This window comes from Bombina bombina, chromosome 1, assembly GCF_027579735.1.
Source record: "Bombina bombina isolate aBomBom1 chromosome 1, aBomBom1.pri, whole genome shotgun sequence".
NCBI lineage: Eukaryota > Metazoa > Chordata > Amphibia > Anura > Bombinatoridae > Bombina > Bombina bombina.
The window spans coordinates 60670349-60690728 of NC_069499.1; the positions used below are offsets into that span (position 1 = coordinate 60670349).

The 20380-nt window shown below is 37.2% G+C and overlaps 1 long non-coding RNA gene across 1 annotated transcript in view; it reads left to right on the forward strand.

Annotated features, from left to right (window-relative positions):
• Window positions 1-1718: 1718 nt before the first annotated feature.
• LOC128636229 (uncharacterized) overlaps window positions 1719-20380 on the forward strand; it is an 80875-nt gene continuing 62213 nt past the window's right edge. Inside the window, exon 1 of the long non-coding RNA XR_008398684.1 lies at window positions 1719-1834. This is a non-coding gene — a long non-coding RNA (uncharacterized LOC128636229). The remainder of the gene's footprint in view (window positions 1835-20380) is intronic.

The window sequence follows — 20380 nt, forward strand, 5'->3', positions numbered from 1 at the left end:
TATAGACTCCAGATAAAAAAAAAAAGGTTTAAACAGGTAAAGGTCGTCCTAAGAGAAGTAAGGTTTGAAGCTTCCAAACAGAAAAAAGCCAGTCAGCCAATGGAGAGCAGCAGTTAAACAAGCAAAGTCAATTGTTTTCTCTTTGGGAACTGCAATACATGTACTGTATCTCCTGTGTGATAATCTACCTATGTGCTTAACTGTTTTGCATGGTTCACCAAATAGTTTTCTAGGGTCAGTAATGCAAAAATGTAATCTAATTTTTTGCAATACAATTTCGCTTTCAAGGAACATTAAACTGCTGTACAACTAGTACGGTTACTTTTCACCCTGGTTTTGCTTTCCCTCCTGCATCTGTAGCTTTCTTAAAAGCAGTTCTTTTATTATCCCTTACTGAAGCCATCTTGTAACTTAGGTATTGTCATACTAAGTGGCATGCAGGGCAGAACCTTTTACAAAGTAATCTAATCTTTTCTATGTCTTCTATGTGAAGGGGCTTAGCATGGTGAGTGGGGTTGCCACCTTGGCCGTGTTAACCTGGACATTTATCAGCTACACATGCTGCACAGTGTACAGGGAGGAGCAAGTATTTTGCCACTGGATAGCACATGAATAGTGCTGCTGGATAGCACATGAATAGTGCTGCTGGATAGCACATGAATAGTGCTGCTGGATAGCACATTAATAGTGCTGCTGGATAGAACATGGATAGTGCTGCTGGATAGAACATGGATAGTGCTGCTGAATAGAACATGGATAGTGCTCCTGGATAGCACCTGAATAGTCCTGCTGGATATCACATGCATAGTGCTACTGAATAGTACATGAATAGTGCTGCTTGATAGCACATGAATAGTGCTGCTGAATAGCACATAAATAGTGCTGCTGAATAGCACATGAATAGTGCTGCTGGATAGCATATGAATAGTGTTGCTGGATAGCACATGGATAGTGCTGTTGGATAGTACATGAATAATGCTGATGGATACCACATGAATAGTGTTGCTGGATTGCAAATGAATAGTGTTGCTGGATAGCACATGAATAGTGCTGTTGAACAGCACATACATAGTGCTGCTGCATAGCACATGAATAATGCTGCTGGATAACACATGAATAATTCTGCTGGATAGCACATGCATAGTGCTGTTGGATAGCCTTAATCATGTTCCTCCTTGCAGACCCTGCAGTATGTGAAAATCATAACTGTCCAGGTTAACATGGCCAAGGTAGCTACCTTAATAGTAAGTAGTATCCATTATATTGTGGTTGTATGCAGCAGTTTGTGTCCCTTTAAGTCATGTACAAGTTTTCTAACTTCTAACTGTGATCTGAGCAATTTTTAAAAATGTTTATTATATATGTTTATGATTTATTTAAACAAATTGTACCCATGGACAGCACTGCGTAATATGTTGGCGCTTTATAAGTAAAACAATTGTGTTAAATAAGGTGAACTGCGCAAACACAAAAAATGTTAAGCTAAAAAAAAAGTAGTGCGGTCAGCTAAAATATGTGCTTCAGTTGAAACCAGCTGTAATGAGTTTTCTGGAGGTCAATGCTGTTGAAACTGAAAAGATCAAAACTCCTGCAAAAACTCCCAAAACAAAACAAAAAATAAAAAAATGCTTGAAACTTGTTGCTTGACATACTGGAATATTGCTGTAAAATTGCTCCTCCTCAAAGTATAGTGAGTGTTTCTGTGCAATGAATATATTTGGGAAGCTGTTATATTATTTTTCCCCTGTGATTTTCAACTAGATTGTAATGGATTTGAAAACCGGACATTTGACCTGATAGGAAGCTAAAGAAGGGGCAGTCCAGTAATATCCAGGTGAGTTTGAAACGCTGCAACATTATTTTATATATTCAGTGTAAACCTCTTGTCTGCCAGGAAGGGCACATCACCCTTTTGTAAAATAAAGGTTTAAAGGTACATTGAACACTGCGAGATGGTTACTTTATGAGCTAATTTATAATTGTCCCTCACTGGTTTAAGCAGAGGAGATAAGGTCACATGATACCCAGAAAGTATGTACTGATCAGTAAAGAACTGAACCTCCTATCCCAGTTGTATTGTTGTACATGTCACGCTTTTGCCCTAGTTATGCTACATGATGTCACCACTGCCATGTGTGGTTACAGAAGAGGAAAGGCTTTTATAAATGTAGACGACCGGTATGCACCACATGTGATTTTGTAAGTGAGGGAGAAGAGTTTACAGCCACAGTTACTAATAAGAATTATAAAATTAATCATTTTATTAACTGTGCGATCACGCATGTAGTATATCTCCTCACTTGCAAAATCTGTCAGAAACAGTATACAGGGAAAATGAAACGTCCGTTGAAGGAGAGATTTCTAGAGCATTTGCGCTCAATAGAGGATGATCACTCTGACACACCCGTCTCCAGACACTTTAAGACTCTACACAACTCTGACATATCAGCTTTATCTGTTCAGGGAATAGATTTTGTTCCTCTTTGGAGAAGGGGTGGTGACAGGGAAATTACATTAGACAAAAGAGAGGTTCTTTGGATGTTTAATCTCCAGACAACCCATCCTTTGGGTTTAAACATGAGAAGAGATCTAGATTTGTTTGCTAAATATTATAGACCCATACAACAGCGTATGAAGTACATTTAGTATATTATAAATACATATGATAGGTTTCTTGTCATAGGCTCATGGATTAACATTAGTGATACAGGTTGATATGCTTACTTAATGTAGAGAGACTTTGTTTTAGCATATGTTAAACTAGCAATGACATTGTTATCTATTTGTACACATATGTGTTTCTTGTCATAGGCTCCCTGTTCGCCTCACAAGTTAGGATTATGACTCTTAGGATTCTAAATAGTAGTTAGATGTTAAAGCTAATTTCTCAGATATTGTCTGAACAACAGGAGTGTGAATGCTAAATAGTATAGGTTCATACAATAGCGTGTGAAGTATACTCATATTATAAATACATATGATAGTTTTTTTGTCATAGGCTCATGAATTAATATTTGTGATACAGGTTGGTATACTTACTCAATGTGGCGGTACATTGTCTTTAGCATATGTTGACTTAGTAATGTCATTATTATCCATTTGTACACATGTGTTTCTTGTCATAGGCTCACAGTTTACCACATAAATTAGCATTATGACTCTTAGGATTCTAAACAGTAGTTAGCTGCTAAAGCTAATTTCTCAAATATTGTCTGAACAATAGGAGTGTGAATAGCTATCATTGAGTTTCTTATACAATGAGGTTTTTTGTCATAGGCTCTCTTACTGATATTTAAAATACAGGTAGATATGTTTCTTTAAGAAATTGGAACTCTAGGCTATAAATAGAGTACAGAACAGGTGAACTAATCAGCAGTGACAAAGTACATAACTGCACGAAACGTTTGCTGGGAGCACCTGTTTTGTCGCCTGTATTTTTGCATTTTTTGCACTTTTTCTTGTGCTGACCGCTTTTATTCTATATGATTTTAAACTTTTTTTTTAATAAAGTATTGGAAATTTTTTTACTATAAGGCTTGGAGCGCTTTTTCTTTTTCTATCCTTGGACTGTTGTGTTTGTAATTAGTGCGTGTGCAGACGCACTGGAAAAAAGAGGTTGCCGCCTGTGAGTATAAATCAAATGGATATAACTTATTTGGGACCGGATCCACATACCCTCTCTCATGTTTTACCTTTGCCTATAGACATTTAACTATTCTGTTACCCTATGACCCTCTGAGCGCTTCGTTGAGCAGGTTTGGATAACTGTGCAGACTTCTGTATGACCTGAATCTAAGTTATAGGGGCCGAATTATCATTGTGTGAGCAGACATGATCCGATATTGCGCATTATGTCCGCTGCACATCGATAAATGCCGACAGCATACACTCTCTGCATTTATAATTGCACCAGCATCTCTTGCGAACTTCTGGTGCAATGCCGCCCCCTGCAGATTCGTGGCCAATCGGCTACTAACATTGGGTGTTAATCAACCTGATCGTATTTAAATGGGTTGATTTCCGGTGATGTCTGTCTGCTGCCTCAGAGCAGGCAGACAGGTTATGGACCAGCAGTCTTTAGACCGCTGCTTCATAAATTATGTTTCCAACGAGCCCCATAGTGTCATTCCTGCATACAACACTGCAAGTGGCAAAAACTGCCATGTATAAAAGGGGTATGAAAGTCTAAATTAAACTTTCATGATTCAGAACATTACATTTACTTCATTGTACTTCATTCTCTTGCTATCCTTCATTGAAGAGCATATCTGGATAAGTTCAAGAGTGTTTCGGTATCCTAAGCACTATAAGAAACAGTGTTTGCCACAATGTATAAGATTGCATTCATCACTAGTCACAGTGTTATCGCACCTCATACAGTTGGAGAAGTTGTTTGTTTAATTCAGAGCTTTCTAAACTTTTCATGTTGGTGACACACTTTTTAGCCCTACATCATATTGCGACACAGTAATTCAGTTGTACTAGCAAACAGGAGGTTAAACTAACTTGTTTTAAGAGATACAGACACATACATAAATTATATAATAACAAAATGTATTTGCAAGTAACAGTATGTATGTACAAGCATTACAAAAAAGTTTAATAACACCAATAGCTACTTACTATTTTAATGGGATGTATGAGGTTGATGGGATGAACACAGTTTCTGAATATTTAGTGGAATATTAGATAAAGACACTCGCATTTCATCACCAAGCATTTTTAAGCTTCCACTTCCTATCCATATATCAAGAGCAGGAGCAGCAATGCACTACTGGGAGCTAGCTGCAAAAAAACCCAAAAAACTTTGACTTCTGACTCCAGCTCAGCATTTAAGCAAAAAAAAACAATTTTTTTTAAAAAAAATTAAATAAAAAAAAATTTGTGCGGAAGCAGGGACACACCAACACACTGCCACTAATGTGTCATGACACACAGTTTGGAAAGCACTGGTTTAATTGTTGGAGACTGAGAAGAGCCTTTGTCTGTAAAGGAGTTTGTGCAAAAAAACAATTGGTGTACAGGGTCTTATGTGTACACATTCTGAGGCAACATCTACTACTGAGCATGTGCAAGAGTTCACAGCTCTTACACATATGAGTCAGTGATTGGCTGACAGCTGCAATGTGATTCAGGGCACATGGCAATTGTTTTTTTTATTATGCATTTGTTGGTTATGCAATTCGGATTTACTTAAAGGGACAGTCTACTAAAGAATTGTTGTTGTTTAAAAAGATAGATAATCCCTTTATTACCCATCCCCCAGTTTTGCATAACCAACACAGTTATATTAATTTACTTTTTACCTCTGGGATTACCTTGTATCTAAATCTCTACAGACTGCCCCTTATTTCAGTTCTTTTGACAGACTTGCATTTTAGTCAATCAGTGCTGACACTTAAATAACTCCATTGGAATGAGCACAATGTTATCTATATGGCACACATGAACTAGCACTGTCTAGCTGTGAAAACCTGTCAAAATGCACTGAGATAAGAGGCGGCCTTCAAGGACAAAGAAATTAGCATATGAGCCTACCTAGGTTTAGCTTTCAACAAAGAATACCAAGAGAACAAAGCAAATCTAATTATAAAAGTAAATTGGAAAGTTGTTTAAAATTGCATGCCCTATCATGAAAGTTTGACTAGACTGTTCTTTAAAGGAGCTATAACAGGGCTGCAGGATTTATGGGCTAGATGCGCTAACTGTTGTGCGTGAGTGATAAGGGGTTTATCGCGGCTCCTTGCGTGTGTCAAAAGTAGTGTGTGTATTAGAGGTTGAAAGTAAACGCGTTCGCCTGAGTGCAAATGAATTTAATGCACATTGGATTAGTGCAACTTCAGAGCTCTTGTTAACTGTTATGCTCGACTAAAAAGTTGCACAAAACATCCATCTAATAAAAATTATTAAAAACAAATATTGCATAAAAAGTTATGAGGGCTCAAAGATATGACGTCTCAGATGTTAGAAAAAAAAAAGATGCAAAAGGCTTAAACATACAGATACATACATGTACATGTCTACATATGTGTATATATATATATATATTTATATGTGTTTATATATGTGAATATATGTATTTATGTATTTAAATGTGTATATATGTGTTTACAGATATATATATATATATATATAAATACACACATATAAACACATAAATACATATGTATACATTTATATATATATATACATATATATATATATATATATATATATAAATACACACATATAAACACATAAATACATATGTATACATTTATATATATATATACATATATATATATATATATATATATATATATATATATATATATAGTGCTCAGCATACACGAGCACACCCCAACAGATTTGTCAGAAAACCTTTACTCACCTTTCAGAAACAACATATTCTATGGGACACTATACTACAAAATACTCCCACATTGATTGCAACCAAGATTTGTTAATTTGCACCCATAACAAAGTATTTTTGATAACAAATTCATTCAAGACCATGTTGCAAAAATGAATGCACCCCAATGAAAGTCATAGAAGCAAAGCTAAATGTCTGACAACAAATTTCGAATTAACAATAATTCAACTTCAGGTGAGTCTAATTATTTATTAAACAGGTGTCCAGCAGACAGTTGATTATAAAAGGGCGTTACTTACCGAAGAAAACCCCTTCCCATGTCATGCTGTCAGCAATAGCACAACAAGGAAGAGAAATGTCTGAGAAAGAAAATAATTTCTTTTTACAAGAAAGGTGAAGGCTACAAGAAGTTCGGCAAAGCTTCACTTATCAGTCAGAATACTGTAGCATAGTGATACAAAAATGTAGCAAAGATGGAACTGCAAGTCCAGGCCGTCCATGGAAGTTAACACCTTGAGAGGAGCGTCTTCCGATGAGAAGGGTTGAAGAAAATCGCCATGCAAGTTCACTGCAGTTAGCTAAAGAAGTAGAAAGCCAAACTGGGGTGATTGTTTCCCGTGACACAATACAGCGTACACATGCATGGGTGTCGTCCACAAAGGAAGCCTCTCCTAAACCCATGCACAAAAAAGCCTGTCTAGAATTTGCCAGGACACATGCTGAAAAAGAAGAAGACAACTGGGACTCTGTACTCTGGAGTGATGAGACCAAGATAAAAGTTGTTGGAACTGATGGCTTCAAAACTGTATTGTGTCGCAAACGTGAGTATAATGAAAAATGCATGGTGCCTACAGTGAAACATGGTGGTGGCAGTATCCTTCTGTGGGGCTGCATGAGTGCTGCTGGTATCGGGGACCTGCATTTCATTGATGGTATCATGAATTCACAGATGTACTGCTCTATATTGAAAGAGAAGATGCTACCATTACTCCATGCCCTTGATCGTCGTGCAGTTTTCCAACATGACAATGATCCAAAACACACATCTAAGGCCACTGTTGCATTTCTGAAGAAGAACGGGGTGAAAGTGATGCAGTGGCCAAGTATGTCTCCTGATCTAAACCCAATCGAACACCTATGGGGAATTCTGAAGAGACAAGTTGAGCATCACTCTCCATCCAGCATCCAGGCTCTAAAAGAGGTCGTTCTTGAAGAATGGAAAAAGATAGATGTTTCAATATGTCAGCAACTTGTTCATTCCGTGCCTAGAAGACTTGGTGCTTCCCTTACAAATCATGGAGGTCATACAAAATACTAGCTGTAGTAGCTTTGTTGTGGGGTGTATTCATTTGTGCATTACCTACTTTGAGTATTAACCTTACTTTCATGTAATGAGCTAAAAAATGTTCTATAGAACTCAGTTTTGTCAAAATTCTGGAAATTGTTCTTATGTTCATTGAGATATTGATTATAATCTTACTTTTCAAAAGGGGTGTACTCATTAATGCTGAGCACTGTATATATATATATATATATATATGTGTGTGTGCATTGGAGCCCTTCGCAGTTAAGTAGCTAAAAACATGTAACATCATATTTATGCAATACTCATTTGTAATAGTGTTTAAAGGGACACTGATCCCAAATTTTTTCTTTCGTGATTCAGATAGAGCATGCAATTTTAAACAACTTTCTAATTTACGCCTATTATCAAATTTTCATCATTCTTTTAGTATCTTTATTTGAAATGCAAGAATGTAAGTTTAGATGCCGTCCCATTTTTGGTGAACAACCTGGGTTGTTCTTGCTGATTGGTGGATAAATTCACCCACCAAGAAAAACTGCTGCCCAGGGTCCTGAACAAAAATTGCTTTGATGCCGTCTTTTTCAAATAAAGATAGCAAGAGAATAAAGAAAAATTAGAAAGTTGCTTAAAATTGCATGCTCTATCTGAATCACAAAATAAAAAAATTTGGGTTCAGTGTCCCTTTAACTATTTATTTACTGTAAGTATTTCATATTCCAATGTTCTGCACATAGGGGAATATGTTCTAAGTATTTATAAATAGATTGTGAGAAACGTTTGTGCTGATGTACAGATTTTCCAGGTGGAGTTGTCATTACAATAAATGTTATTTATTATGTACTTAGTCCTCAATTCAATCCTTTTAATTAAATTGCCCTGTCTTTCCATGGATTCTCAGTAAGGTATACTAATTACATTCACATATAGTATATAGCACTGCAGCATTTGGCATGTATGGTAATTACACGCAGCAGCTCACAGTCAGGGTGTCATACCATAGTGTCAACCAAGGTAAACAATAATACTATATGCATTAACTATACATGAGCAAATAGGTATCCTTCATTATATTGGCAGCCAACCGAAGATGCAGATTGCTTTTTAATTGCAGCACAGCTAGGTGCATTATCAACAGCACAGTACACAATGTGCATTCTTCAGCAATATAAAGATTAAATAAGCTTTTAAACAAAAAGGGAAATGTATGTGTATATATATTTATGAAAGCCCAGGAAACAACTTTTTGTAATGTGAATGTATATAACTCTAAATTATCTATCATCTATCTATCTATCTATCTATCTATCTATCTATCTATATATATATACACACATTGTTCTGCAAAGTCAGCCCATAAGAGCACTGCAGTGCATACTAAATCAGCCTCTCCAGCACCCTGCAGGGCTGTTTACAATTCATAGCACACTGCACATCAATAAAATGAGAGCAGGCAGATACAGTACAGAGACTCTCAAACTGCTGTCCTCAGCTTCTGCTCAGCCTTACACTGAAAACTGAACTTCAGCTGACCTCAGTGTAAGACAATTTATAAGTGCAGTCTGGGTACCTACTGTAGTCCTACTGCTAGAGAAGCTTGCTCTGTACTTTATTAGCATGCCCAATTGGCATCAAATAGTTTTAACTCTTTAGCAGCCAGAAAGGAGATTGTAACACAGCAGCATTATTGCCAAACCGGAAGTTTTATTCTGACCCTTATTTTTATTCTTTCTCTGTTTCTACTCAGTGAACTACCCGCACCTCACTCGGCAGAAGCTGTGGCCAAAGCATTTTTTTCACATTTTTTTCTTTAGTCGCCAAAACCCTATAAAATTATCTAAGCTCTTTGACACATAAAATAACAGAGAGACCAATACCATATAATTATATTCCCCCCCTTTCGCCTTTTTATAAGTTCCTCATCCTTCTCCTGCAAAATCCTGGATTTCTCTAAAACCGCTCCTCCCTCTCATCTCACATTCACTGATGCAGAAGCCTCTGGTGAATTATCTCATCAATTTATTTCTGTATCCCCAATAAATGGATATATTACAGACTTTTTTTTATCTACTTTATGTCCTTTACCTTTATTTTGTTATTTAAAATAGCTACTCTTGGGCTAGATTATGAGTGGGGCACTATCTGTTGCACGTGAGTGATAAGTGGTTTATCGCGGCTCTTTGCCATCGTTGGAAGTAGCGTGCATATTACCTGTGCGTCGGGATATCGCAACTTCAGAATTCTTGTTAACTGTTATGTGAGACAGAAAAGTTGCACAAAAGAACAGTTACACTCATAATAACACTGTCTAATAAAAATATTTTAAAAATATTGCATAAAAAAGTTATAAGGGATCAAAGACATCAGGTCTCAAGAAAAAACCAGACTGCAAAGGGCGTTAAAATAGAGATACATACATATACATGTCTTAATATGTACTGTACATGTAAGTATGTATTTTATATATACAAGTATATTTGTGTGTGTATATATATATATATATATATATATACACATATATATATACACAGAGAAATAGTAGGAACTGCACTCTCACTAACCAAAATTGACAACAATCAGGGTGCCGGCAGGGGCGATAAATGAAAAGTATTTCTTTATTCTGGTGATGCTTCGAGGATAATCTCTGAGGAAGGGGAGATTATCCTCGAAGCATCACCAGAATAAAGAAATACTGAAGTTTGTCTGAAACCCAGTGAGTGTGGTCTGTATACTTTCTATTTCTATATATTAGCCTTAGCCTTTTCACCCTGTTCCCCTTCCGAAAAAGTGGTTTATTGGCTGCTACCCTTCCACAAAGACCATTCCTGATCAAGCTTCTTTGGACTGTAGAAGGGTCAACTTGGCAACCCAATGAAACTGTGAGATGCTGAGCCAGGTCCTTGCTGGACTTCTTACGGTCTCTCAAAGAAGAAACCCTGAGAAACTTCTCAGATTTTGAAAGTTTTCTTGGCCTTCCATTCCTTTTTTTTTGTCCTTGACCTCTCCTGATTCTTCAAATTTCTGTATAACAGCTTGAATACCACATCTTGAGTATCCAGTTTGCTGATTTCCCTTTGAGAGTGGCCTTGCTGATGCTAAAGTATGATTTTATGTCTCTCAAATGCTGTGATCTTTGGTATTTTGAATGGAATGATGTGATTGAAAGTTGGTATTATTAGCAAGCTTCCAATTAATTCAATGAATATGTTAATGCATTCACAATATTCAAAGTTTGGATTTTTGCGTGTGTATCATGTTGTAACTACCTGCTCTTCTGGCAAGCTCATCCCATTTAAATGGACATGCTCTTGAGAACAATGGATTGAGGGTTCACTAAGCAAAAGTAGGGTGGTGTTAAATAGCTTTACAGTATAATGTCCCTTTAATATTATGCAGAGCCCCAATATAGTATAAGTATATACGCAGGGCTATCATTAATGATGTCTGCATAGAATGCTCACTTTAGGATACAATGCTTACTATATGATTAAGCCAGGGCAGCTTCCAAATATATATTTTGTTATTCCTCATTATTGCATTATGACTGTTATCATTAGAGTTCCTCTGTCTATGTATAACTCATATGATTTACTATAAATTAGATTGAGTTTATAAATGAATTCCTTATTGTTGATTTTCACATCAGTATTTCTGAATTCCAGACCCTGCATTATGCTATTGCATTTCCAATGTCTAGATTCCCCAGTGTCTTTGCTCTGTATAAAATCTGAATAGCAATACAAAAAACGAGTTAGCTGGTTCGTTTGCATAGCAGCTGACTTGTTTGGCGCCATTAAAGGGACACGAAACCCACGTTTTTTCTTTCATTATTCAGACACAGAATACAATTTAAAAAAAGTTTCCAATTTACTTCTATTAACAATTTTGCTTTGTTCTCATGTTGTTCTTTGCTGAAGAGATATATAGATAGGTAGGGTGCACATGTCGGCAGCACTACATGACAGGAAATAGTGCTGCTTGCTAATGTATAACATTGTTGCAAAACTGCTGCCCTATAGTGATGCAGACACGTGCACGCTCCTAGGCCCACGCCCCTGCTTTTCAACAAAGGATAAAAAGAAAACAAAGATATTTGTCTTCTTAAAGTGGTAGTAATGTCAAAAGTAAAGTGCAACAATGCACTACTAGGGAGCTAGCTGCTAAGCCTTCTGCCTTAGTCTCACCTGCTCTGTTCAGCTAACTCCCTGCAGTGCACTGGTGCTCCTTCAACAAAGTAGATTTGATAATAGAAGTAAATTGGAAAGTTTTTTTTAACCCCTTCACTACCAAGAATTTCAGACTTGCCCAAAATACATTTAGCATTTTTGCTATCACTCCATTTAAACAGAAATAGAGCCTTGTTTTTTTATTTTTTTTATTTACCTATCAAAACTATTTATATATTTTTTCAGTAGACAGATATTGATCTAGGCCCATTTTTGTATTTTTTCATGCCATTATTTCGCCGCCTAATGCGATTATATAAAATAAATTGTTAACTTTTTCACAAGCTTTGTGTTTCTCACTGAAATAATTTACATATAACTTGGCAGTCATAACACAAATCGTTGTAAATGGTTCTCTGGGATCCCCTTTGTTCAGAAATAGCAGACATACATGGCTTTGCCATTGGTTTTTGGTAATTAGAAGGCCGCTAATTGCAGCTGCACACCACACTTCTGAAATTCCCGTCAGTGAAGGGGTTAATCAGGAAACTTAATCAGGTAACTTATAAGGTTAATTTTAGCTGTAGTGTAGAGATTACCCTCCCACACTACACCTCCCACCCCCTGATCCCTCCCAAATAGCTCTCTCCCCTCCCCCCATTAACCTTCATCCCACCATCTTAGGTACTGGAAGTCGGACAGTCTGCCAGTATGCAGTTTATGGCTTTTTTTTATTTTTTCATTCTTATGCATATAGAACAACACTAGGAATTTTTTTAATATTTTTTTCACATACAAAAAATTACATTAAAGCTATTTAAATTGATACAGGAACTGATAGTAAGTGCAGGTTTTGAACACAACTGGTCCAAAAAATACTTTAAAGGGATACTAAACCCAATTTTTTTCTTTCATGATTCAGATAGAGCATGCACATGTAAGCAACTTTTTAATTTACTCCTATTATCAATTTTTGTTTGTTCTCTTGCTATCTTTATTTGAAAAGCAGGACTGTAAAGCTTAAGACCTGTTGCTCAGTGTGCCTAGAGGGATATGGCTGCACCTCACTGACAAGGCCCACTCTAGGCCGAAACGTACGTCTGGAAGTTTTGCCGTTTCTCTCATTCAGAGAGGGATTGCCTGGTATTTTGGGGCTGGACTTTACTGTTAACACACTTTAGGCTTGCTGAGTATCATGGGAAATGTAGTTCCAAAACATCTGGGGTGCCAAGTTTGCTGAACCCTGATGTAATGTATCTTCAAATTCAGACTATCTCTGAAAAATATTCCTTTTTTTTCCTCCTGTAAGGGCCTTTCCCCCTCTATTCTGATGCAGGTACCATAGACAAGTAGGGGTCAAACCATTCCCTTGTTATAGCGAACAGTAATGTTGCACACATGAGGTTGCTTCCTACAAGTTGCAAATTTAAATTGCTCTGTCAACTTGAAAGAAACTATTGCGCATGGGCAGCATCACAGTGAGCATGCGATATAGCAAGGAGGACCCTTTCAGGAGGCAAAATAATAGGTGCATTTCAGCTATTGTTAGTATGGGATAAACATTCAATACCCAGTGTTTGCCTTAAACTTATTATATATGGGGAGAATCCCTTTTACTGTCCCTTTATGCAGATATTTGTTATTATGTTGACAGCAGATGACAGACATAACATGGCACACATGGGATGAAAAAGGAGATGGGGTTATAAATCATACCCAGGATATGCACATAGAGGAGTCTTTATTGCTGAGAACAGTTTGCCAGGCTCAGCAATGCAAATATTACACATTCTAATGGTTAAGAGTAAGTAAAGTCTGCATTAGCATGTCCTTTTAACCCAGTACTAGTTCTAGGGAAAGTGCAGGGTTTGCTAGGTGCCCCCAAACTCTATATAGCCTATGTATAAAGTAACGTTTTATTATCTTGGGGAAAAATAATGCTCAAATTATATGGACTTGCAGGGTTTGGCAGCATTGAACCACCCATCTCTCTCAATCTTTTGTTCACAAAAGGGATTGTTCCTTTTTTGGGGGATTAAATGGTACAGACATGGACCCTTTGACAGTTGGAAACATATTTGTACCTTATTTACCCCTACATAGTACATGTTTGTTCCTTAAGGTGTAATTATGACCCATTGAGGGTACAACCATAGCAGTTGTATCCTAAGTGTTCACAAACAGATCTCAACCTACCCTTTTCTCTGACAGTGCACTGTTATTTAGGGTGCTCTGACAAAATGCCAATGGACATTTGGCCAACAGCATTCTGTCCAACGGACATTTGACTGACGGACAGAATGCCGAAGCATGTTCCGAGTTCGGCCGAGGGCAGATACGCTCCGGAGTGCTCTGTTCTAATCAGAGCCTCGGACGCCGCAACCACCTCTAGGAACCTAACGATGGGTCCCAGCCCGCACGTCTTGTAATTCTCTGTCTGTGAAATTATCTATCTATCAAATCTATCTATTTATATACCTATCTATTGAACCTATCTATCGAATTTGTCTATCTATTGCATCTATTTATCTATCTAATCTATCTATCAAATCTATCTATTTACTTATCTCGTGGCCGGACTGTTATCTGACAGCCACTTGTGTGTCGGACTATTATCCGTCGGTCAAATGTCCGTCTGCCAAATGTCTGTCAGCCAAATGTCCATCGGGCTAACAGTCCGGTTACAGTTATTTAGGGCCCATGATACAACCACATTTGTCCCCGTCATCCAGTTTCAAGGGCCCTTTTCATGTCTCTAGCATGAAAAGGGGAAAGGTAAATGGGGGCTAAATGGGAATTTAAATAAGAAAAGCAGAAATAAGAAAATAATGACCTCCTCACCCGCTAGGCTTTGATCTATAGCTTTTTTTGCCAGACTTTCCTAACACCACTTGGCATAACTACGAGGGTGTAACCAACAGCCCTTACATCTTGCTGAAAAAGCAGCAATTATTCACAAATTAAAGAATAATATGAAATGAAAGTTTATGATTTCTCTGAAAAGTGATAGGAAATGACAGGTGTCCTTTCAAGGGCAGCTTGTAATAACCCCAGCTGTTCTCAAACCTCAAGGAAGAATGTTTAATGAGTTGCAGCTCTGCTAAGCTATTCTTTGGTAGCCCTAGAAACCAGCTTTTCATCCTTTTGTGTTCCAGACTTAGATGTCGCCCCACAGAATGAGCCATTGGTCCTATCACATGTTGTTACAGAAGAAGAAAGGAACAGAATTATTCAGACTGAAAGAAATCCTGCTGAACTTCTAGTCAACCCAATTATTCCCACTGTCTGCCATAACTGTACAATCCAGACAAAAATACCTAACAAATACATTCATAAAATTGTGATTAAGAATAATGGTTTGCTTTTGGGCACAGCATGAAGCCGATGAACAAGGTAACAACCAGATCTCTAAACCTGGGTATACCCTGAGGTTAATATACTCAGGATTGGAATAGCCACTGACACTTATGAAACACAGACCGAGGCTGAAATGTATTTGTTTTCTCGTTATCACATCTAAAGCTTTTATTCTAGTTAAGAGTTTTTTGGTATAAAAAAAAATCCTTAAAGGGATTTAAAATCGTCTTTTTCATTATTGTCATAAATAAAGCACTAAGCAATTGGTTATACTTAAAGGATATCTTTGCAATATGTATTCATGTTCATTTTGAAAGGAATTTTATTTCTTTTTTTTATTTTATTTGTGCAGGGTTCATTACTTCCTGTCACAGCCTCACTAAGGGGCTGTGGTCTCTACAGGAATGCATTAAAAAAAACAAGAGGAAACTACAGCACAGCTATTTGTCTAGAGGGTTGTTTTTGTTCTATAAACAATTCAAATTACAATATATTTTGAGTAGAACAATAAAATAAATAATTAATGTGTAAATATCAAAAAGTCTCTATCAAGGCATAATTCAACCAGTGTATACCAAGATGGAACAGTAAAACCACCCCTTACTCAGATATAAACTGTTAAAACCATCCATAGGGTGTATTAAACATAACATCTTCAAATTTGAAACACTCACTTCAATTAAAACTGTAACATCATATCCATGTGGTAAAATAAAAAGTTTGTATTATTAATTGCACTGTCCGATTTAGTAAGAATTTGTTGCTCAATCTTGTTGGATAGCAGCAAAGTCCTCAGGTATTTCAACCGCTGTGTGAAGATCCTAAAATGAAAGCAAGAAAGGGAACAGCACAACCTGCGATTCAAGTGTAACAATGTACATTTATTTAATGCAAAGTGACAGATACTTGAAAAGCTGTATTAAAATACTTGGGGAAGTCTGTCCCATGATGGCCACCGTACTCTTTACTGGACACTGGGAACCAAACCAGGTTATGAGTCAGTGACAACATCTGGGACTTCACTGGGCCATTTTATACAGTGATATGCTTTTTAAAGGGACATTAAACACTAAATAAATGCTAGATAGAATGATGCATTCAAAGATTAGTCTGAGAATAACATGTAGATGTATTTTTTAAAGTTTCATTAGTTGTTTAAATATTGACAAAATAAGTGTAAAGTTTTAGTGCCTATAAAACACTGGGAGCTGCCATGTTGTAACTTAGGTTACCTTCTCTGCTGTGGTCAATTAGGGACAGTTATAAATAAGTCACTAGAGTGTGCAGCCAATGGCTGTGTGGAATATAAAGTGTTCTGCACATCCATTTCTAACAGAAACTGAAAAGTTCACAATTTCAGAATAGAATTACAGCTAAAGGGGACAAAATAAGCTTGTCATTCAAATGAATGGTCATGAAAATAAATATTACATTTTCATGGTTCCATTCAAACCTGCAGTTTTAAGATACTATTTAACTGACAACTATTTTAGTTATCAAATTTACTTTGTTCCGTTAGTATCCTTGGTTGAAAAGCATACCTAGGTAGGCTCAGAAGCAGCAATGCACTACCGGGAGCTAGCTGCTGATAAGTGACTACTCTCTTGCAATTGGCTCACCAGATGTGTTCAGCTGGCTGCTCTGGAGCTGACTTTAGCTATATGTGTAACCAGCGCAATAATAAAATGTTCTATCTCATCAGGCCATTTTAGTTTTAGATGGTATAATGTCCCTTTAACGCTTTTAGTTGTCATTTGTTATAAATCTGTTAAAAACTGTTTTACAGTTATACCTCCAAGAAATCTCTGAAACCACAAAGTTTTGTGTAATTTCTTACACCCATGTGATCCTTCATTTAAATAGGAGAATCTAAATACTCTACATTATTTCTTTTGTAATGTCATGTATATATATTATTGGCTAGATTAAAAGTGGAGCGCTAATTTATTGCATGCCTGTTTATAAATTAGCGCTCCACTTGTAATCTAGCCCATAATTTATATATATATATATATATATATATACATGACATTACAAATAGAGCTCTAATTTATCACGCGCTCGAAAACTGACAAATTTGCGATAAATAACCAGCAATTACAAATTACAAGTGGCTGGTTATTGCTACCACAAGCTTGCGTTAGCAATTAGCGCTTATAAAATTAACCAGAGATCAGATGTCTTGTTAATTTTATAAACATCCACCAAATGCCCCCCAAAATCAAGAGTAATATACTTTATTAAAAAGTAAATATAGTAGCCTCTTTTTGTTTTTAATAGAATAACTGCAAAAAGCAGTTATGAGGGTCTAAAGTTGGCAGGTGTGGGGTGTTGGAAAAAAAAACGACACCGCAAAGTGCCTTTACATTGCGGTCTATGAGAACTGTGTGTTCCCAGTACAAATAAATGTATATGCTTATATACATATGTATTTATGTGCTGATGTGTGTATATACACATTACTGATACATATATATGTATATAGTCATATACATATATATTTACAATTTGCTGTCTTCGCTGCGCTAGTTCTCATGCCGTGTCTCACAGCATGAGAACGAGGCTCCCGTTGAAGCCTATGGAAGCACGTTTTCTTGAGCGCAATACTTCCCAGCAATGCAAACAGGAGCTCTCAACTTGTAATACGAGCGCACATTAGCGTGCAGTGCTATTACTCAGTGGAGCGCAAATATTACTTTCACAAAAGCAATATTTAGCTCTCCACTTGTGATATGGCCCTATATTTGTGCATTATAATGATATAACCAAAGTGTTTAATAATCATATAACGATACGATGCTGTAGGAAGTCAACTAAAGGACAGCAATGTAATTATTATCTTTGTAAAAAGTATGGTTATGAACAACCTTTTATTGCGCATGGCCAAGGCCGGATTTACCATTATGCAGAGTAGGCATGTGCCTACAGGCGCCTTCCATAGAGGGGCGCCTGTCTCTCTGCTTCATATGCCTTTTCTGCAGACCTCTGCAGCTCTACCCTCACTCACTATAGTAGATAATAACTTTGCCCTAAACAAATATGGCCGCCCTGCTGGCTGGTCCGGTCTGTTTCTCCAGTGAATGTGGACAGAGCAGCCTGAGAGTAAGTGTGTGGGGGTTGGTTCTTTTATGGGGAGTGACAGTGAGTGACTATTTGTGTGCTATTACAGAGTGCTCTGAGTGCACGGTGGGCACGTATCAGCTGCAGCAGCAGCAGCGGCTGTCAAAATCAAAATGACAGATTGTACAGTCAGAGTGCAGTCTTTCATATAAAATACCATAGGTATGAATATTATTGCTAAAATGCAAAATGCCAGGGCTGTTGCACAGGATAAGCACACTTAGGAAAAACCAAAACTGACCCTTGGTTGATTGTGCACATTGCAGGCTTGGTCAGCAAAGTTTCTAAATACAGCCCCAGTCTAGACAACCTGCACTTTTCTTGTATAAATTATATTTAAAAAAATACTGTTCTGACTGGAATCTCATCATACTGGGCAAATACTCCCAGGAGTGTTTTGTTATACATCATGGACCTTTTATGTGGCAAAATTAGCAACTGCTGTAAAAAAAAATATCATAAATTCTATAAAGTTTTAGGCTGTATCTATAGTTTCATACATGTGAACTGGGAGGGCACTTTAGATTTTGGTGCCTACATGCACCTGGGTTGTAAATTCGGCCCTGCGCATGGCTATGTGGCATCAATGCCAGAAACAGTATTAACAAATAGTCCTTCTTCTAACACTAAAATGTATTTCTTTCTGGACACTGACTCCTGAGGTTCCTGGGCTGGGAAGGCTGATGTAATGTGACGTTTGCTCAGGGTCAGCAGGCTTTGGAACAGTAACATTTGGTGATTCTTTTCATGATGTTGCTGGATCTTGCAGAAGCTGTTTGAGGATTGGATAGCATGTTTGATAAGTTGATCAAGTCTTGATTACATTTTGCCATGTCCATATGTCCACCATATCATTATGTATCTTTGTATTATGACGCATCAGGTATTAATTATGTTCTCAATGTTATAGTTTTACATTTTGAGTCAAAATGTCAAGCTCTTGTAATAACATAATATTATGTTGCCTTTTGTATAAACTTACAAACAGAAAGGATCAATGCGAGAACTTGAGTGTCCATAGAAATGTTTCAAGTTGTGACAAAAAATAAAATGTCCTTAACCACTGAAAATATGGTGGAAGGGATAAGAAATGCAGGACAACACTGTCAGCTGTGGTCTAAAGGCACTAAATCCCATGTAAATATCTGCATTACTTTCTTCTTGAGCTGATATATACTTGAATTCAATAAAACAGGGAGAAAAATTCCAGAGGGGCACTTGTCATCTCTTGTGTCCCCTCCAGACACACTTGTGTGTGAATATGGAGCAATCGCTAATGACCTTGAAGTTGTTTTCTGTTGAATAACATAGGCATAATGTGCTGGTCTCAGTAGCCCCCCTCAGTTTTACGAGACAGGCCTCTCAACAGCTCTTCCCTCTAGGTATTCCTATCTCACCCTGTCCATATACTTTCTGCCTTGGCTTCTGCTCACACACATTCTACTCCCATCCCCCAAGGGAAGTTCTAGACTATAAAATTGGTAGGTGTAAAAAGATGACCACCAAATTAAACACCAAGGCTGCAAGTGCACGGGTATGTGGTCTCATATTGTACTAATTAGCTTGTTTTGATTTCTAAATTCCCTTTTTACAACCTTACAGTCCAAGACAGGTTTTGTTAGCTTGAAGTGCTTGTGCCATATTCCTCTGGCATTTGCCAGCCTACAGTTAGGTTGCTGGGAATAACAAGCACTCTAAAAATAAAGTCTGACTGTGAAGAATTTAGGAAAGGCATAGAATGCTGATATTCCAAGTCACTACTGCCTCACAAAAAGCTGTCAGCATCTGCTTCTGTTTACCTTTTCGCATCATATTTTGGGCGTCACTTCTTGCGTCATCGTGTTGCACCATTTTTGGGCATCGCTAATTGAGTCCTCGTTGGTACATCGCTTCTGCGTTGTCACGCTTGCGCTACTTTTGGAGTGACCTTTTGGCTTTAAATATTAGAGCCTTCATATTTTCCTTGCTCGAGTATAGTATTCATTATCTTTCATTTGAGCTTACTCTGTGTTTCTATACCTGGCTCTGAAAATTGGATTAGACTTTGACTTTAGCTTTTCTAAACTCCTTTTGGTTCCTTGC